The sequence below is a fragment of the Prinia subflava genome, chromosome 3, assembly GCF_021018805.1.
Source record: "Prinia subflava isolate CZ2003 ecotype Zambia chromosome 3, Cam_Psub_1.2, whole genome shotgun sequence".
Lineage (NCBI taxonomy): Eukaryota > Metazoa > Chordata > Aves > Passeriformes > Cisticolidae > Prinia > Prinia subflava.
Window position 1 is genome coordinate 94,175,550 of NC_086249.1, and position 19,223 is coordinate 94,194,772.

General features: G+C 40.6%; 1 protein-coding gene and 1 long non-coding RNA gene across 8 annotated transcripts in view; one reads left to right on the forward strand and one right to left on the reverse strand.

Moving 5' to 3' along the window:
- LOC134548305 (uncharacterized) overlaps positions 1-12,041 on the reverse strand; it is a 37,468-nt gene extending 25,427 nt beyond the window's left edge. Inside the window, exon 1 of the long non-coding RNA XR_010079743.1 lies at positions 11,557-12,041. This is a non-coding gene — a long non-coding RNA (uncharacterized LOC134548305). The remainder of the gene's footprint in view (positions 1-11,556) is intronic.
- Positions 1-19,223, forward strand: part of PTCHD1 (patched domain containing 1) — a 115,024-nt gene that overhangs the window by 92,333 nt on the left and 3,468 nt on the right. For all 7 annotated transcript variants that reach the window (XM_063392944.1, XM_063392946.1, XM_063392947.1 and 4 more), the window contains one exon: positions 17,392-17,439. The gene's annotated coding sequence lies outside the window, so the exon portion shown is untranslated. The remainder of the gene's footprint in view (positions 1-17,391; positions 17,440-19,223) is intronic.

Sequence of the window (19,223 nt, forward strand, 5' to 3'; positions counted from 1 at the left end):
TTATCTGACCATCTGTGCTGCTTTGAGAACAGGAACTCAAGTTGTTACCTCCATGTACACAGTGACATGGACCTTGGTAAATCTGCAGGTCCCTCCCCATAACGTTTGCCCTCTGCTATGTAAATGAAATTATTTTATGAAGTTATTTTAATGATAATATGGTACTCTTACATTAGGCCTAATTTCCTTTCAACAGAGCCTCAAAAGAGGGAGCTCATTTACAGTGTTCTAAAGCACTTGTACTTCCTTATTGCTTGAACTTCTCTAATATGAATTCTTGTAAGACAGAGCACAACATGAATTATGTGTCTGTATTCACTCATAAGCCTATAAAGTTTTGCACCTACTCCCTTCCTGCTTTTTCTCTTTGTTGGATTTGTTGTTTTCTTCTCAACACAATCTGTTAGGGAATTGGTAGATCCTTTACATCAGTACATGTTGCTATTTTCAACCTTGAATAACCACCAAAAGACAAAAAAGTCCAGAAAGTAAAATATTCCTTTGCTGTACATACATATTTTTATTGTTACTAAATAGAATTTTGATTTTTATCTGGCAGAAGCTTGGAAGGGATAGTAATGATTTCTCTTCAAAAATGAGAAAAGCTTAAAAACTTATGAAAAAGGATTTATGCCTCCAAAGGGGTCAAAATGCCCCATGTCTCCGTGTGAGCAGTTACACGCCTTCCCATGTGAACCTCATCTCTGATGTGCCCTGTCTGAAAGAACAGTCAGTGTGTAACTTGGACATTCATTAAACAGAAGTGAGGAAATCCTTTTCATATTGCTCTGCATAGACACAGAAAATTATCCCTTGTGTATAACTGCATATGACAATTCCAATTTTTTTCATGTGTGTTTACATACATATGCATGCATTTTTATTGATACATAAATAATACAAATATGTTATTAATGACTCCCAACAATAATAATGCTGCATATTCTGGTGGCAAATTACTTCAGAAATCTCCTAATAGATGTTGTCATTGCAACAACATTGTTCCAACATTGTTGGAATAGAACAAGTGGAGTGGAGAATTGCTACAGTCATGTCACTCCTCCTGTGGAGATTTACTGACAATATAGCCTCTGGTAGCTTTCCATGATAGAACTCTACCTACAGCTGCACCAGCTCTCTACACAAAAAATATGAGTAAAGTCTTCATGTGAAGGCTCACAGCACTAAAGCTAAGATCTGAAAATATTTTATGGAAATATGTAATATTTTAACAAAATACAGCTATGTAGTTATTGGACTGGTTCAGTAAGTGCTTGATGTAAGCACATACACATATCTATCTGGAAATCTCTGTCAGTCTAAAATTAACTTGAGTTTTAATAAAAGATAGCAAAATGAAAACATAATTAAAGGCAAAGGCAAAAAAGTAGTAATTTCTTAAGTTTTTACCACTATGACCATAAATTAGTAGCAGAATTCAATCACTGATCTTACATTTGAAATCACTTAGATGTTACCCACAACCTGCTGATGTAGTAGCTGAAGGCAAAAGAAGTAAGGTGAAGAATAATTAAGCAACTCATAATAGATTACTGCTATACAAATACACAACATGGAACAAAAAGAAATCCCATTAGCAAGAAGAACACATGGAGAGCTAGTGCTTTTCCTGAAAAATTGTCCAAACTTCTTCCTTCAAGTAATACTTGGGAGCACATTGGGTTTTCAGTCTAATTGTTCTCACATATTGAAATTGTGGGAACATTGACGTTCCTCATTAAGGCAGAGCTATAATCCATAAGACTGACAATAAAAATATTGATGGTACTTTGTCCAATTTTCAGCTGATTATCATCCTCTACAAGCAAAGCTTGCAAAAAGCAAAAAAGCTTGCAAGCAAAGCAAAGCTGCAGGAAGCAAAAAATTGAGTAACTCATTGAAAAACAGATCAAACTGCTTTTCTCTCACAAACTAAAATGTCCATCTTTGGGAACATACTGGCAAATTTAACTAAAAAACCTATATTTGTCCATGATCTGCTCAGCATATGACCTACTTCATATATTATTATTTACTTGAAGTAAATTAACTTAAGCATTGCCAATTATCAAGTCTTTATTTATTGAGCATCACTGGGCTTGTACCCAAAAAATCCTAATTTAGTTTGCAAGTCACAACCCTTTTTAAAAAGCATTTGCAGGTCTGTCCTGTACTTCTTACAGAAGGACAAAGTTGTTCTTATACAACTTTGCTATAATCACGAAGCCTCATTAACTTGACAGAACTTTTGGTGACCAGACCAACCTCTCCTCTGCAGTGTGGCTCATGACATTTAACCTCTGCCTCCTCTGCCCTGCAGCTCCAATTGCTCCTCCAACCAGGCCAGCACCAGCATTCCTCCCAAAACTGCAGCAACCTTCCCTGCTGTGGGCCAGAGAGGTCTCCAGGATCACCTGCAGCACTGCAGTGCTCCTCTCAGCTTAGAATCATAGAACCAATTAGACTGGAAAACACCTCTAAGGTCATTAAGTTCAACCATTAGTGTTCTTTCTGCAACAAGTCCAGACTTTTGGCCTGAGGGTACTAAACTTGCTCACAGATTTTGGTAGATTTTCAGTGAGGGAGACCCTAAGTCACAAATCCCAAGCATTTGGAAGAGTGTTAAGGCAGTATCACTGTGTACTTTCTCTCATTTTCCTCTCTCACTCAAGTATCAGCAGCTTGACAAAAGGCAGGATGAGTGGTATGAAATGGTATTTCTTTGCTTATGTTCATTAGGAATTACTGGCCAAAATCTGATATCCAGAATTCAGAAAAAGAATGAGGTGACATAAGTTTCCCTCATTCCCTTTTTCCTTCTTCTTTTTGATATTCCAAGGAGTGCAAATAACTCACTGGTTTTAAGAAATCAATGAAGACTGTCATGTCCCTGCAAGTTAATGAATGACATTTAGACTTTCCACTGTACAAGTTTGAATATCTGATTGATTTTATGCTGGAGAATTTAGTTTAGGCAAGCAGTACTGCTAAAGTCTCATGCATCAAAACAAGACAGGCTTTCATTTGAGATCTCCTGAAACACAGAGTGAAACTGTCCAAACTCTGCAAGCACACTTGGCTTGCTTGACCTTGTAGGGGAGCTACTTCTATCACCCAGGGAAGTGCAGCACAGAATGAGACTATGCTTCCATCTCCAAGGCCTCCACTTTGCTCTACCCTTCTATATGAATGATAAAAATTGTCTCAGGAATGAAAGTACAGATTAAAAAACAAGTCCAAGATGTTCTCAGAACAAGGGTGCTAGTAGCACAGCAGTAGTTAAAGTTTACAAACTGTGCCAGCAGAAAAAAAATCAGTGCAGAGACACCTCAACTAGAAAACTTCCTGGGGAAATAAGGTTGGCTGTGGCTGAAAAATTTCTTCAGACCTTGTGCACATTAGAGCAAAACTGCCCCCAGCCATGTCAGTGACTCCAGGTCACTGAGAACTACAGCTTCCTTCCCAATACCAAACTGAAGGTCTCACTCAACTGGCCAGTGTACAGTTAAATCTCACCATCTGATTTAATTCTGAGTTTTAAGATTAATTCTTTTTTTCTGTCATTTGACTGGATTTTCTCACCTTCCTTATTAAGGAGAAAGTTAGAATTGAGTTTTATATTATGACAGCAGCCTTCCCTGAGACTATGTGCTGATAAACAAGGCTACTTCCATAACCATTTTTTCTTTTAGATACTACCCAGCAATAACATTTTTTTTCTGAAGAACACAAATACATTTATGGTGACCAACAAAGAGAAAACAGCTTTTTATTACCTGAAATATTCTACAAAGTTGTCAACAAAAGAAGAGTGGGTTGACTGAAATGCACATCAGTCAATAAAGCAGCAATCATCATTTCAAATCATTCAGGGAAAATATGTTTCTCTGTGGCTGCTTTTATGAGTGGAAATTAATTCAGCCAAATTTCAGAGATGAATAAATGGCCTTTTGTCAGAGCCACCATAGCCAAATTGTTACGTTCTGACTTCTGTCATGATGTTAAAACCCAGAATCTCACATGACATGTGAGTGCAGAGTCCCCTCAAACAACCAAAGCCAGCGCCTTCCAGAGCTGGATGTATTCACACCTACCCTGATCTGGGTGAAAAAAGAAAACAGTGCAGGGTGAATGTGCCAGCTCAAATCCATGGCAAGGGGGGCTGCAGCATTTCAAATGAATTGCACGTGGCAGGTCAGTTTTACCAAACAGGAAGGGAGCCACGAGCGTTCCATCTCAGGAAAGCACAGGTTATGATTGCCAGACCAATATGAGAGAAATAACAGTGTATCCCCCACAGCCTGGGTATCTGAAATCAGTGCTGCCAAACTACGCCTCTTGAAGGAGAGCTGAAGATGACATTGACGGTTTTCATGTGGCTTTTACTTTGGGGTGAATCCATTCAGCCTGGGGAGACATGAAGGTCCTTTCAGAGTATCTGCTCTAATCTAGCAGCAGCATTCCTGCTTCACCAGTGCTGAGGACACTTTTAATGCATCTGACCAGCAGGGTCAGTCATGCATCCTTCCCACAGAACAGAGCCCTAATTTGATGACTATGCAGAGCATAACACAAAAGCAAATCACGACAGCTATAGACTCTGTGCCCTGCTCTTTTTCCCAAACCACTCCACTTCTGCTTTCAGTGACTCGTTCCCAAACTTTTCTGACAAATGAGTCATTACCTACCCACCCATGAATCTTTTGGCAGTAAAAAAAAGCCTTGTGCAACATCCATCACTCTGAGGGATGGCAACAACAACTAAAAACAGCTCTTACCAACAGGGCGCTGCTCACAGAGAGCAAGGGACCAGCGGACAAATCCATGTGCCAGCTCTCCCAGCTGCAGACCACCCCCAGAGACCCCCACCTCTAACAGAGGGACAGGGCTGGCTCCCCAGGACCTCCTGTGTCAGGTTTTTCCATGCTGAGAAAAGCCTGGCTGCTGTAACTGAGCACCAGACAGAGCCAGATCTGCAGGAGAGCTGGTCCCAGCACTGCAGCCCCACTGGTGCACACAAGACTCCCGGAGAACGGCTGAGCTCTCCAGTTACCCTAATACCACTGCTGACAACTACCTCAGACAGCAAAAAAGATGACTTCTACGCATTTTTCCTAAACATTTGAAGGAACCATCTCTTAAATGCCACCTTTCCTTTGAAACTCTGAGCTTACTCAGGGAGAATCTCACTCCATGCCTACCTCACCCTGCCTGACTTCACTGTTCCCATCTGCATTCCCTCCCCTTCTGTTTTTTCTACCATCAATGTGCTTCTGCCTAGAATCATTTCAAAATTAAGTTTTCATGTTAGTTCTTTATTAAATATCTTGATCTAAGTTTGTTCTGTCAAAAAATAAATAAATAGCTTTGAGTAGGTCTGTTCCAACCCAGGCCATTCTATGATTCTGTGGCTCTATTTGCAATTTCTTGTTTAGAGTATAATCTGTGCTGCATCTTCCTGTCATATCATACTGATAGAGGCTTTATCAGCTTATAAAAGATTTTTACCCTTTTTCTTTTCTCTGTTTTCACAGACACAATGTTCTGATTTTTTAGTGGCACCTGATTTTTATGGAAGTCATCTCTTCCAGATAGACATTCTGGAAGCAGCAGCAATAATTTCTGACCTATTATGGGCAAATCAGCAGCATTAAGTGATCTTCAAAGCACTTCTGTAGATGGTACAAAATGTATATAAGCTGCTCCATTGGCAAAATTATCTACCTTCTGGTGCCATTACAGAACAGCCTAATATGCATAATTACAGTAATTATGCAGAGTACAGCACAAACAAAAACAAAATTATATACTGCTTCACACTGGCACTCTTTCAGACAGAAATTCATTTTCACATTTACAGTAGTGCAAATATGGACAACATTATTAAAGCAGAATTTGAATATAATTATGCATACCAACTCCACTTTAAATTGGTGTTTTCCATCTTCAATAAGTTGTAGGTAGCTGTTGTGTTTTTGATAGTACAGTAAACCACCTAAACTTCAACAGCATGTAAGTCCATCTCTGCTTTTCTTTCAACTAAAAGTATCACAGCTTCTGTAACCACCTGCTGCTTTCAAGCTAACTGATTGCTTCAGCATAGAGAACTAGTGGGAATTGCCAGCCACAAAATCTTAGCTTTGGGACAAAATAGATCTTAAATTACATCTTCAGGTAATTCTGAAAGGAAACATCCTTCCTTGTTTAGAATTTAAAACATACTTTTTAAGTTTCCCCACCAAAAAAAAAAAAAAGTCAGAGAGGAAAAAAATATTTTAAGCAGGATTGACTGTTTCATTGCAGTTCAATTATTTTTAAGCAAAATAATAAAATAATAATGAAAATAAAATAATAATAATAAAAACCTGGAGCCCAAGGTGTGAGACTTCCTGCACTGCAGTAACAACCTGCATGAACACAGCTCTTTCCAAAACACACATCCTCTATATCCTATGATAAAATTTCAAGCTACTGTTATTTTATACATATGGTTACATAAAAAGAGAATCCTGTTGGGACACAAGACTGCTCTGACTTTGGGCCTGCCTTAGTGGAGGTATCCCAGACCTTTTCCTCCTGTCAGCCCCAGCAGCTGGGCAAGGCCCTGGGGTAGGAACAAGAGGGAGATGAGTGAGTATTTAAGTGTTGAGGGTACCTGGAAAGGACTCATCAGGCACCAGAGATGAGGCACTGCTGTGACTGAGAGAGCATGCAGAACCCATCTAGACAAGCAGAAAGTGCTTGTAGTGCTGGGGTGTGACTGCAGGCTGTGAGTTGCTGCTGGCACAGAAAACTTGCACTTGGAAACTCAGTAGCTGGACAAGGAAGAATAATGAGTGGCCCTGTGTAAAGCCTCCAAGAGAAGAAGATTGATGCCAGTGGAAATTTAGGAAGTCTTTCTCACCTGTTTGGACACCAGCTCTTTCATGAATGGTTTCATCTATCCAGGCTTTTGATCCTTAGGAGTGAGAAGACAGAGAAAGAAGGATCATTGCAAGCAAGCTGCTGAGGAAAGCAAAACTGAATAATTTGTTAAAGGACTGAATCAGTAGAAGAGATTTCCACACTGTCACACTACTATGACCTTCAGCTCAGAGTGGATACACTGGCAGACATTGAAACAAGGAGCACCAGGAAAGGCAAAGATTGCACATGTGGGAAGAAACCCGTGAAGCCCTGCTGTGGGGCAGCAGGGACAGGGATGTTCAGACTTGCCCACACTGATCAAGCATGGGAGAGATCAGCCAGGCTCCTTCAGCCACTGCCCTGTCCTGAAAGTCGCAGGTCTGAAGAACCACCTGAGCAGAAAAGCACTGTTTCATTCCAGATGTTCTTCTAATCAGCTCTGAGTTAAAGCTAAAATGCCAACCTTTCTTAAGGAAACAAGGCTCTTTGTGTCTGCATCCAGGACTGTTTGTCTTTTGTTGTGTCTCTTCCCTAAGCTTTTGTGAGCCCACTGGACAATTTAGATCTAATAAGACAAGCCCAAAGTCTTGCAGTCATTAAGTTCCTACACATTTCCTGAAAATAGGATGTGGGTGGAAGAGAAAGGGCTCATTAATGCTGCCTGTGGGGGAAAGGCTGATGAACAAACTCCCACCTCTTTAGAAACCAGATTGCACACAAGGGACAGAAAGCAAGTGGTTACGAAAATCCCAAGAGTGGAGAAAGCTTGAGGTCAGCAGAGGACCCAAACAAAAATATCCAAACCACACAAACACAAACTTTCCTTCTTCGTATGTTTTGACACACAGTTTTACCACTGGGGGTAATCTAATCTATTTTAGTTTCAGGACCTGAAAAGGAGACCAGATGTATTTGTGCTTGGAGTGTAAGTGTGCAGATCTGTGAGCCCACATAAGCTTCATGCAGGAAGGAAACTCTCCTCAAGTAAGATGAAGCTGTCACATATTTTTAACTGTCCTGAGACTGGGGAATTGCCATCTGTAATTGCTGGTAATAGGGACCATTGATAAAATCAATGGAGCCTTGGTTGTCAAGTGGTTTGCATTGCACAGGCAGGGAAACAGCTGACAAGAAAGGAAAAGAAGGGTTTGGTTACCACAAAACAACTTAAAAGTAGGGCGAAAGCTTTATAATAAAGTTGTGGTTCATGTATTAGATGAATATTCTCCTTGCATGTGACGATGCATCCAGTTGAACAAATCAGTTTTGTCTCATTGATAAAATTATCTATTTAATCACATTTACAATCAAATATCAGCCAACTTCTTCACTGTTAATATGGGAGGAGGGGCTTTTTGTATATATATGTATATATACATGTGTATACATGTGTATACATGTTACATTCTGTGTGGTCTCTGACTGGATCTCCACCAAGTGCAAGGAGTCACACCTTCACTTTTTTGGCAGAAAATATGCTACCATTTTCCTAAAGTTCAACCCTCAATTCTCATCCCTACAACACTCTGAGTATATAAAACTCTTCAAGTTGTCACTAAGGAGCTATGGCAATTGCTTGAAGACAATGACCTAAAGCAGCTTTTCATATTCTTTTAATATTAATAATCACAGAAACAACATACAAAAAGATTGAAGTATTTTAAATAAGGCAGAGGATATTTTTGTTTAATGTCCTTAATCCAAAGATTTTCCAAATGTGACCATTTAAAAGAAATATTTCCACTGCAACTACTTGAAAAATGAAATGCATTACATAGAATGATTTCAGCTCCTGACATTTTATTTCCATATCTGATTTATTTTATGGGAGTGTTCTGACCATTTTGCTTTATCCTATGATGTTTTTACAATGAATTAACTTTATTCCCAGATCAAACTACCTCCCTAATAAATTCATTTATCCTTTTGGATGCAGCACTGAAGTAAGTGCAAGCCAAGTCACAAATGAAGACTGCTCTGAGTGGAACTCACCTATGTCTAAAGGCCAATTTCTCACAGTTTGCAGGGATAACAGGTTGATAAATCTGGAATCACAACCACTTCCCAGGAGGTAGGTTGCCTGAAAGTTGTATGGGACTTTGGTTTTGCAAAAGGACAAAAAGCTAAGCAATGCAAGGAGCCCAGTTTGATTCTTGAGAGAGAAACACTTTCCAGCCTGCTTCCCCTGCAGGGGACCTGGGCTCTGTTCTCTGCACCAGTTGCCACAAGAAGATGCCAGCCACTCACTAAAAATGTATTCTAAATTCACAAAGTCATAGCTTGTTTGAGTTTGGAAGGCAGATCATCCAGTCCTCACCTGTGCTCAGAGCTGCTCAGGGCTGTGTCCAGCCAGGTTTTGAACACCTCCAAGGGGCTTTACCTCGGGGCACCTATTCCTTGATATTCAACAATAGAAGAACTGGTGCACTATACAACCTGTATCAACAAAGTTGACAAACAAAACCATCTCTCCCTAAAACATCACATCTCCCATTAGACCAGAAGGGTCTTTTCTACTACTGCTGCTATTGCTACCATAAAACTTCCATTTTCTTTTTTGGACTTTAGGAGTAGGTTTTACAGATTCTTTACAAGTAATTAAAATCTCCTGCCTCTTACCTCTGCGTATTTGAACAGATTATCTCATATATTCTCTAAAACTATTATTAATCACATTTATTACCTGAAGATTTAAGCCTTCATTTGAGAGATCCATAGGGAGAGTAAGGAGGTACTTTTGGAGAGGAACATTTCTAGGCTGTGTACTTCTTCCATTAATCAAGGCACCAAAGGAAGGATCTCCACCAATACAGCTACACCAGCTATCAGCAGGCAACAATCTCCCTGTAAAACCTGTAAAGCATTCCTTATTTAACAATATCAGCTAATTAAATCATCAGAGAAGCATATGTCTGTGGAGAATCAGAGAAGTATATGCCTGTGAAGACTGTTCAGTCCCAGGCACAAGCATGAGAATGTGGATTTTTCTTCTAATAAGTATTGAAGCTAAATTCTTCCTTAACTCTTCATCTTACTGCTCATTTGAATTTCTCAGAAGCATTCATTTTGACTCTAAGAAAAGCTGTGATTCAAATCCTTGCAGCTTTGCTGATGTTCAGATTAGATCTCCTCGTGGAGCAAAGTGTTCCCCAGGACAGCTCTGCTTAGCAGGATGCAGGGTTCAGTATTTGTGTGAATCAATCCAGACCATTTCAGGGTCACTTTTAGCAAAGGAAAGCCTGCCTGTTAAGACCAGATAAGAGTGAGGTCATTGATTTATTTTTTCCTCATTATCTGGCAAGGTTTCAGTTGAAGCCTAAACTCATTATCTCTGTGGAAATACAAACACAACTTGGTCCCTTGAAGCAAGTTAATTTAGTTTGAAAACAGTTAGGGAGTTACCTTCTGAATTCAATTAGCTAATAACTCCTGATGGGTAAAGGTCACAGAAGAGCAAGGCACTGTGCTGGTTTAAGTTAAATGCAATTCTAGGTAATATCAGAGCAGCACTTTTCCCCTTCTTACTGAGTCATGGCTGCAGCTTCTGGCCACCATCTCCAAATACTTTGTCAATAAGAGAGATAAATTTATGCCAAAAGGGATCACCTTCAGGGATAAGAACAGCAGCAGTACCTTTGAGCCACAGCTCCTTCAGTGTCTTCCCTTTGTATTGGAAGTAAATCAGCAGGGGAAGATGTTCCCCCTTTCAACCACACTGAATAAGGCCCCTCTACTCACCCATGTTAATCAAAATAATCTGTACATTAAAGTCCAAATCTCTGTCTGCAGCAAGATGCGGTCAAACCCAGCATTCACTTTCTATTCCCAGCTGTAGAGATGGTTCCTGTAAGGGCTGATGCTGTAGGAGAGCCTGTATTTCTGCAAAAGGCACGACACTTGTGGATCACTCATGGACCACCAGCTGCAAGAGGCTGTTTCAGGCTGGGCTGGGAAAACATTTCCAGCTTAACACCCAAGTTAGAAAATAATACTGTGATAGAAACACTGACAGGCTTGATCACACTATAATAACTGTTGGTATTACTACTATAATAGAGGGGAAGTAAATGGTGGAAGGGCGGCACATTTTAATTGTTCTCTCAAGGAAACACCGGGCTCTGAACTACCGTAGGCAATCACGAGCTGCAAGCAGTTCCCTCTTAGAGAAACAATTTTTCATTTTATAATGTGAAAGCAAATTTCTTGCCAGTATTACCTCAGGTCATTAGCTATATTGTAATTCTTGTGTTTTTCCAAACTGATTTCCCCCTTAATTTGATTTTGAGCAGCTGATTAAATTTACCCTCCTTGAAGAAACAGACATTCAATTTAACTCTAGTTCGACATTCTCATGGTATCAAAATGCAGTTCCCATGGTCACACTTCTAGCTACAGAGTAATTTTATCACTGCTTTAAAGGGGCATTCTCTAACCAATGACAATATGTTGGCTTCCTCCTGCACATTCATGTTATACACAAGCTCAGAAAGCAGAACAATAAACTGTACAATGCAAAAGGTACTCTTCAGACAATTATAAATCATTGAATTACAGGACGAAGGAAAACCCAATGCAGCACTGGTATTCATTTTACTTACTTATCCCACAAGGAACCAAATTCCATTCCCAGAGGCTCCCCAGGGCTCTCACCTTCTCAGGTGGCTGGATCAGTGAGACCTTCCAAACACGTTCTCTCTCAAGACTCCGAGTGACATCCAGGCTGGGTCTAAATTAGGTAGGGATCAAAACTTGGGACCCTGTGGGTATCTGAGATATTTTATGTGCAAAAACATTAAAAAAAATTAAACAGAAACATTATACAGAGGAATTCTACTGGATCAAATCAAAGGTCCACCTACTGACAGGAGCCAGCAGCAGATACCAAGGCAAACAATTTTTAGAAGGGGTAACCATGCAGTCATTTTCTCCACTGTCTCCTCCCCATATCCAGAGCCTGCCACGCAGGCAGCTCTTCAGGCACAAATGTCATCTTCTTGCCTACTAGTCCCTGATAGATTTACTTCTTCTGTTAATTTGCCTGATTGGTTTTGAGCCCATCTAACCTCTTGACACCCAGCAGATACTGTAAGACTGGTTCCAGTTTAATCACACACCACAAGGACCAAGTTTGCTGTTGTTTGCTTAAGCCACTGCCCACTAATTCCACCTGATGTCCCTTGTTCTTGTTCTGGGAGAAATGCAAACAATCATTTGCTACTTATTTTCCCCGTGCCACTCATGATTTTAACCACCGCTATCGCATGCCTTTCCACCCTCCCTTTTCCCATCTAAAGAGTCTATCTAATCAATCTCAATTCAGAAGCTGTTCTTTGTTTGTGAAAACACTTGTCAGGTTTCTCTGGCCCCTTTGAACACTGGCATACCTTTTCTTATACGTGCAGACCAGAACAGCGCACAGTAATCAAGAGGTGAATGCACAGCAAAATAATTATCTTGTTTGCTGTGTCTTCCCTAGCAATTTCTGACAATCCATTTGCTTTTGAGCATTGCTCTGCCCTCAGCCAACATTTCTTAGAATTACTGACAGCTAATTTGAGCGCTCTTCCCTGAGTCACAATAGGTGCTTTAAAGCCCATTTCAGCATTGGACTGTCAGGTTTATTTTTTCCCATGTGCGTTATCTCGTGGTTATTGGCACAAAATGCAGGCTGCCATTTTACTGCAATGCCACTCACCATGTTTTTAAAAGTAGATTTTTATTTTTCTTACCCTTAATAACTCAGTCAAAGAAGCATCCAGCACTATTTAGGACATTTTCCAGACCACTTTAGAATACACCAGACATCACAGAACTCAGTGCAGATCCCTGTGGGATTCCACTTGTTATCTCCCACTGAAATACCTGACTGTTTATTCCTACTCCTCACATCATTTCCAGCAGGGAACTTTCCTTTCATCCTGCTAATGTTTTGCTTCTTTAGGATCTTTCGACTGAGGAGCTTATCAAAAGCTTTAGGAAAATCTGAGCACACTGTACCAACCAAATCACCCTAATCCACGCTCATGTCAGTGCTTCAGACAAAGAGCAGTGGATTTCTCTCAGACCCAAGTTCTCTTGACAAAAGCCACACTGACATGTTTCCAAAGTCCTTTTTAAATACAGGTGACAAATTGCTATTTTCCCTTCCTGCACTAGAGTAGATGTGTGCGGCAGAGGTGCAAGAATTCCTGTTCCACTACTGAAAGTTGGCTGAATCTGAGAGTGCAGTGCTTGCAATGACCCTCCAGCCCTAACCATGCAAACAAGACCCTGCTAAGCCCTTCTGAACGATGCCAAGCCCTGCTTCTTCACCAGGGATTCCTGGTTTAGTGCCTTCAACACACAGTCACTCATGCTGCCTTACAGCAGCACAGTCCCTCTCATCACGACTCTTCCTCCACTAACACTCCTGCTTTTTTCTGCAGCTGCTCGGTTCTGTGAATTACTTGCACACCTTTAGTGCCCAAAACACCCCCAGAGAATAACCCTTCCCTGAGCAGCCAGACCTCTCCTGCAGCCAGGCTGCACCTTCCATGGAACTCAGGACTTGCTGGAGCTCATGGAGGGGGCTGGGATCTGCCCTCACAGGGGAGAGGCCCCTGCCTTTCTCCCCCACATTCAGTCATTCTGAAGAACATGACATGATGGAACTATCTTTTCAGAAGGTTTAAAGAAACTCCAAATTAAAATTCATGTGGGTTGCCCAGTGAGGAAAATTTTGAACCCACAGAACTATACCAGTGCTTCCTTTTACAATCAGAGATTAATCATCTTAGTGTTATGGCTACTCATGTAAAGCCTGAGGCATTAATTAAATTAATGTAAGTGACAGAGTTTCTCTAATAACATTCAGCTATTTGACAACAGATCTGGTAGTTATTTCAAATTGTTGTGGTTATTCCAAATAAAATTTAACTACGCAAACACACTTGATTCCTAATTTTACCTGGTTTTATTTTGATAGGCTTATTCTTATCTTATTCTTAGCCCTTTTCAGATTTTTCATTTAATGCCTTGGAAAACACAAATGTGCACATTTCAGTGGCAACTTAGCTTTTCTGAATATATCACAAGTTCTTAAAGATGCATACGTAAAATCAGTAAAAAATCCACCAGGATCTTAGGCACTGCTTTGCATGTATGAGATGCTATCTGTAAAAGAATTCAATCAGAAAATTCATTACAAAATGTGAGAAATGGCCCAGAACCTCCAGTCTAGTGTATGCTGAAATTTATGAAGTGGTGTTAAGGGAAAATTGTTTCCAGAAGGCATCAGATAAGATAGCAAAGATAAAGACTTCCAAGCAAGGAATTGGAAAACAGACACACAGTGATGCCCAAAATATACCTTTTTAATTCCAGGTCCAATGCACTAGTTAACAGGTAGATCTGTATTCACTAATGTGAAATGAGACCAGGGATTATAAATATTCCTGTCCCTGAAAAGAGGTATTATGAAGTATGTTAATAATAATGGACTATTCTCAATTGAGGAGGTGAAACCTTTCAGTGGAAGAAAAATACTTGAGTTTTTTCACTGACACACTTAGGTGTCTGTGTGTGTACATGTACAGATAGAGGCCACGTGTGCTCACAGAGCATTGTAAAAACACAGGCCCTGAGTTTCTCAGTCTTTTTAATATTGAAAGGTGAAACAGCTAAGGTGGCACTACTTCCCGGTTGTGAAACACCCTCAAATGTCTCCTTTCACATGAAATGTCTTTTGAGCAGGACCACTTAAATCCCTGGGGCTACAGTAAGTACCACTAGACAGTAACTGGTATAATTTACTGCAGAATTTGTATACAAAATATCTCCCTCCACAGCACCCCAGAAGCCAGAACGACACATGTACAATTAATATTTCAGGACTTAGAACTCATAAAGAAAGGAAAATTCAGAAACCACAGATCCCAAACCCAACCACATTAGGACAATCACTGCACAGAAACCAAGCTTGAACAGTTTCCAACTAATTAAAACCTAATAACCATAGCAATGTTTCCAGCTCTCATGCTTCACTAAACATTTAACTTTTTCCACTAACTTTCATTTCATATATTTTAGCAATATTTGTGTCTCCTGATGCATTGCTGATGCTCAGATTCAGTTCAGTTTTCCCAAGTCTTTCTTCCACACTAATTTCCTCAGGTGCCTGAGTCAATCTTTCAGAAAGAATGTTCCTCCAAACTCAAGCCTGGTCCAGCTGTTTTGAGGTGTTTAACCAGGTCAGAGGCAGCATCTGCTGGGCTGAGTGGGAGCAGGGTAATGCCAGACTCCCGGTGATGCCTCTGAAAATGGCCCTGACCCTGCTGCATCTCCCAGCAGCAGTTTTCTGCTGGGGAAGGGAGGAGGGAAGGAGCTGCTGGCCTCTCCCTCAGCCAGCCCTAAGCAGGACAAGCCTGCAGGCAAAGCAGGGCAGCTGCTCAGACCCTGCACACTCTGTCCTGACACAAACCTCATGTAAGAACCACAGCCACATCTGACCCGTGGCAAAAGGGTCCTCCTTGCTCTTCTGCTCTCAGCCACCCAAGCACTGGGCACAGTTGTTCATGAACATCACAGTATTTGCTTGTTTCTCCAAAGTCCTTCCTTCAAATGTCTCACAATGACATGAAAGCTCACCTTTCATTTAGAAGAACGGCCATCTGGGGCCTCCATGGAAACCCAGACATGTGAACCCTACACACACACCAGGAACCAGACAAGTCCAAAGATCTCCAAGTCTATTACTGCTACTGCTTTCCATCTTCCAGCCCCCCAGCATCTGAGTTTAGCAACACTGCACAGAAGCTCAAGGCACAGGACTCACTATTTCTTCCTTCCAGGCTTGGGGCTGTTATCTGGCTCGCTCTGAGGAGCGAGGAAAGAGGGAGAGTTTTGGCTGCTCTGCTGGGAAGCAATCCCTGCTGCCCAGCAGAGCTCACTCTCTCCCATTGTGGAAGCACTGCTGTCACCACCAGCAGGGCTCACACCATGAATGTTCAGGCTAAAAGCAAAATCTCTACAGCTTCTGAAAAACAGACAGCTCCTGTAGCTCCAGACAGGACAGACTTCTGCTTTCTTTGAGTGGGTGCAGAAGGATTTAGCACATTTACTGACCAGGTTCTGTCATCTAGAGCCTTCTCCTTGCTCTCTATTTGCAATTTTTCAAAGAAACCCTTCTGTGAGGCAGGACATACTGGGGAAAGTCTATCCCTTCCTCCACAACAACAACCCCACACCAGCTTTCCTGCCTTTATCAGAAGCACCCAGGAGCACCGAGATGGGAATGAGAATGCACTGAAGCACAAAGTGGCTTGGGAATATAATGAACTACTGACCCTTAACAAACAATTTGGCAAATATAAACAGTGGTTTGCTGTGGTGCCCTACTCAAGTACATCCAGGCACAGCAAGCAGGTGACTCTCAAGGGGCTCTGCTGCTGCCTGGGAAGAGCAGAGCACAAAGCTCATGGGCCAGCCAAGCCTTTCAGTATTGATGCCAACTGGACATAACAGTTCCTAGATGGCTTTCTAGTAAAAAAACTGACCACATGGGTAACAAAAGTGACGTGACTGAAGATATTATGTCAGGTACTTTTAACGAGGCATTTTTAAAATGAATTATTTCTTGCTAAACATTAAGGGACTCCAGTCTGGTAATGTGGCTGCAGACTCACCAGGACAAAAAGGCATCACGTCAGGCCTTTGAGAAATGGCAGCAAATGTTGCAAATGACCTTGAAGTCTGCTTTCCTACAGGATGATGAGGAGATATAGAATCTCACTGGTTTTGTGGGGTTTTTGTTTGTTTGTTTCTTTGTTTTTGTTTTTCTTTTTTTTTTTTTCTTCTTTTTTTTTTTTTTTTTTTTTTTTAATGCTTCTTGTTTCATTTCCATTAAAAATACCATCTGGCAGAAAACTTATCTCAGAAATCAACACCCAGGTCTAAGAGAGGAACTCTGCTCTATGAACTATTCTGTGTTATCAGCTTTCTTAACTGGCAACTTCAGCTCACTCAATAGTTGCTCACAGCAAGTATTGCAAAGCGTAGGCTTGAGGAATAATCCCTTGCAACAGCTACGTGTGCAGAAGGTCAACACATCATTTTATATATCTCAGCAACATTTACCATCTTCAAAATCTTAGAAAGTTTTAAAATCTTTTTTAAAACGGGGGGAATTATTCGGCAGCACCTCCCACGCAGTGAATGACAGAGATGACACAAATTTTGACAAGACAGCTGCAGCTGGGGAGTGGTTCAGATACACTCATCCCCAAGTCCAGGGACAGGCTTTGGGTCATGCCTGGAATGGCACAGGGAGCATTAACTGTGCTCATGCAGAAGTGCTGCTTTATTTTCAGATTACACGATGGTGTGAACCAGCTCGTTCCCCTTTTCATCTCTTTAGACCCCATACTGAGGAAAACAGTCAGAGTATTCTGGATCTGATTCTTGTATTACGATTTAAGCGTGCAAGTTTTACATTGTGCTTTATTTTAGGCTTCAAGAGCAGCAGAAAAGAAAAGCAGCTGCACCCAACTGTAGCAGGTATCAGTATTTTCTAAACATTTTTGTCCATATTTTGATTCTGTAATGGAGAATGAGATTGCAGGGTATAAACAGATAAATGCTTTGCACACAGGTAGTATATTTCAAGTGTACCTATAGTATCTTGAAATCCCTATGCTTTCACTTAAGAATTTGTAAACTTGCAAACTTCCCCAAACGTCTAAGAATGATGCCTTTCTTAAAAATGAGTAAACATGCAATAATAAATGAAACTCATATCCATGTACCATGGACTTTTTTCCTTTAATCATTAGAAAACAACAGCACTAGATTTCAAGTTTAGTTGTGGTTGATCAAATATTTACTCTTGCACAGAGGCACAGCTTTCCCAAGGCCACTTGGAAAGTTGACAAATCAAAACACAGAAAGAGCTTTGACTCTAACAGGAGATACTTTAGCATTAACCCAAAGTAATTTACAGTTTATTACACAACTTATATGCTAAATTAAACTATTTATTTAAGTCTTCTTCAGATTTATCTGACTTAAGACTTACACCTATGGTCCAAGGAACATGAATATCAAGTCCATTTCACTTTCAATTATTAAGAAATTTTGCCTTGTAAGGAAACCTCTATGTCCTTGCATTAGACCAAGCAGGCAAGCTATAGCTGTTGAACCTCTGAAATATTTGTAAAATTGAACTGGGATAGGTGAGAATGTTACCATAAAAAAGGTGAAGACTTCATTTATTTACAGCAATTCTAAATGGAGCACAGAGATTTCTGAAAGAGCAGAGAACAAGGGTCTGTTCAGATCTGAACTCCAATCAGTTAAAGTAAAGATGACAGCTTTCTGGACTGCCTCCTAAACTCCCAGAAAACTGTGTGTAGCTAGCAAAAAAGGAAGCAGAAACAAAATTCCAGTATTGATTTCAGGACTCCACAGTGACCAGATTAAAACTCATTTTCTGTTGCACATCTTCACCTCTTTCACCAGAATTTTTTGGGGATTTTTTATTATTTTTTCTTCCTTTTCAAGAGACTACTGTGGTATCACCAGCATCTTCAGTCTCAGAGTTTATTCAATAGAGTAAACTTTTTACTGAAAAATTAAGCTGAAAATAAGCTTGATTGTTGTAACAAGTTCACAGGAACTGGGGTTGTTTGCAAGGACTGAATATATATTTCAACTTGTATTTCCCACTCCAGTGGGCTTTGTATTTTCGAGAAGAAAATACCAGATCCCCAGATTTTAGGGAATTTCAGACACTTGGAGAACAGATGACTTCAGTTCTTTCGATTGGTATAACAAGCATCATACTGCCATCTAGTGAGCAATGTAAAAGTGACTGACACATCAAGGCGCATAAATATTTCTCATGACAAGCCATTTTTCTCTTTCATAGGTACAAATAGAAGGGAAAAGGAAATTTAGGTATTTCACTGCAAAAAAATAGATAATATAAAGAGCTTTGCAAGATAAAGTGGAGAGGCACAGACAGGCCGCATAACAAGAGGAGTTGGGAGATCTTTATGACCACATTATCCCAGCATCGTGGGAATGCAGCCTTCTCTCCTACATACATTATGGGATCACCCATGCTTCGGATAGCGGGGTCTATTTTCTGACAATAGCTAAATATTCCATTTTACTTCACTGCCCAAATGCAAGACACACCCATAAGCTTGAGCAAGCCTTAGTGGCTACCCACAGAAGAGGTGTCACCAATAAACATCAGCAATATCTGTCCCCATTCTGGTTTGAGAGAATATGAAATTGGGTTGCCACAGGGCTTCTTTGCATCCCTGAGGCTGTGGCTC